Source organism: Schistocerca gregaria, unplaced genomic scaffold (assembly GCF_023897955.1).
Source record: "Schistocerca gregaria isolate iqSchGreg1 unplaced genomic scaffold, iqSchGreg1.2 ptg000590l, whole genome shotgun sequence".
Taxonomy (NCBI): domain Eukaryota; kingdom Metazoa; phylum Arthropoda; class Insecta; order Orthoptera; family Acrididae; genus Schistocerca; species Schistocerca gregaria.
In genome coordinates this window covers 10,001-12,500 of record NW_026061980.1, presented here as the reverse complement: position 1 = coordinate 12,500, position 2,500 = coordinate 10,001, and positions in this window count along the sequence as shown.

Below are 2,500 nucleotides of genomic sequence, written 5' to 3'. Positions count from 1 at the left end.
CCCTTAACCTAACCCACGTTGGCACCTTAACCTAAGTTACGCTGCACCTTAACCCAAGTTACGCTGCACCTTAACCCAAGTTACGCTGCACCTTAACCCAAGTTACGCTGCACCTTAACCCAAGTTACGCTGCACCTTAACCCAAGTTACGCTGCACCTTAACCCAAGTTACGCTGCACCTTAACCCAAGTTACGCTGCACCTTAACCCAAGTTACGCTGCACCTTAACCCAAGTTACGCTGCACCTTAACCCAAGTTACGCTGCACCTTAACCCAAGTTACGCTGCACCTTAACCCAAGTTACGCTGCACCTTAACCCAAGTTACGCTGCACCTTAACCCAAGTTACGCTGCACCTTAACCCAAGTTACGCTGCACCTTAACCCAAGTTACGCTGCACCTTAACCCAAGTTACGCTGCACCTTAACCCAAGTTACGCTGCACCTTAACCCAAGTTACGCTGCACCTTAACCCAAGTTACGCTGCACCTTAACCCAAGTTACGCTGCACCTTAACCCAAGTTACGCTGCACCTTAACCCAAGTTACGCTGCACCTTAACCCAAGTTACGCTGCACCTTAACCCAAGTTACGCTGCACCTTAACCCAAGTTACGCTGCACCTTAACCCAAGTTACGCTGCACCTTAACCCAAGTTACGCTGCACCTTAACCCAAGTTACGCTGCACCTTAACCCAAGTTACGCTGCACCTTAACCCAAGTTACGCTGCACCTTAACCCAAGTTACGCTGCACCTTAACCCAAGTTACGCTGCACCTTAACCCAAGTTACGCTGCACCTTAACCCAAGTTACGCTGCACCTTAACCCAAGTTACGCTGCACCTTAACCTAACTTACGCTGCACCTTAACCTAACTTACGCTGCACCTTAACCTAACTTACGCTGCACCTTAACCTAACTTACACTGCACCTTAACCTAACTTACGCTGCACCTTAACCTAACTTACACTGCACCTTAACTGTCACATGTAACGTCACAGGAATGTAGCTTTGCCTAACAGCAACCCTCTGAACATAGTTCACTGCTTGGATCCTCTGGTGTCATGTGTATTTCTTGATGCCATGGTGCGTACCCTCACATAAAGGTCTTTCGAGTGTTGCGTACTTTCTACACAGTCCCGCTAACCACTGGAAGGGTGTACCGCTACAGAACGAATATCGCCCTCCCCTCCTGCCCTTCCAAGCTGGTCGGTCAGGCGTTTGTTTGTGAAATGAGCCTTGCAGCTGTTCAGTTGCATTCGGTTGTCGATGCAGTCAGTGTACGTTGTGGTACGGCCTGTGTGGACTGTCCGCTGATGTACGCGTAACCCACACTGATCATCCGTCGTTACGTACTGAGTGACATAATGTGGCACATGCTTGACCGTACACCGGCTGCGCCCTACAATGGCGAATCATAAGGGCCATATGTTGTGCACGATGCTACTTGTCTCGTCTCCCCATTACAGCGAGATTGCACTGTTGTACGCCGTACAGACATGTGGTAGGTAGGTACGGACGAAAGTATTGCATGTTGGCCCCCCCCCCCCCCCCCTCCTCCCTCTGCCGGGAATCAGCGTGAGCCGTCTGTTGATGTAGCGACGAGGGTTTTCCTATTTAATCGTATTGCCCCACACAACATGATAGCACGGTGGACCGCGTTCCACATCTGCGACATGCTACAGAGGCCGGTTGACAGTCGACCGCGCAAGGGACATTGCACACGTGCGCGGACCATCTTCCACGTGTTCTCTCGTGTACATGCCGCAGTGTGTATGTGGGCTGATGTAGCGTGTCGTGACACATAACATGCAGGCATGCCAGAATCGTAGATTTCGCAAATGTAGATTGACGTATACGTTTGCTGCCAAAGATCCGCAAATGAACTGGAAATCAGTTGTTGAGCGGTTGTTCGCGCTGCAGGTGCATCGGTGATAGCGACGATCGGTACATCTATGAACCGGTTGTTTCGGCGGTACCCGCCATGCCCCCGAACCTGAGTTGGCCATGTGGGTATGAAGCGATACGAGGCTGTGGCTTGGCGGGACAGTCCCCGGCCGGTGAGGGGGGGCCGCCCGGCGTGCTGGCCGCGCGCTGCGTGAGCGCACGCACTACAGCCGGCTGGTGGGGGGCGCCCAGTGGCAGGAGCGCCGGCCGACGGGCCCGGCTGGCGTCCCAGCTATGCGCCGGCGCACCCTGCGCGCGGCGCCAGGCGGCCAAAGTGGGTTCTGCCGAGCCCGGTGCGAAGCGCGGTGGACATCTGCAGTGTGCTGGTCCGATTGCGGACTGTGTGCGTTGAGGATGCGCCGCCGCCCGGCACTCGGCGTCGCGACGCCGTCTGCTGCTCGGTCGCCCCCAGCGGTTCTCGCAGGTGGTTTGTATCGCAGCTCTGCGGACGTGTTGGCGCGTGCGCTGTGCTGGGAGAGTTCGCTTCTGCACCCAAGTGGGGCTTTGCCCTTCTGTGGCGCTGGCGTTGGAGCTGCCGGTCACCGTAGGTGGCGCGT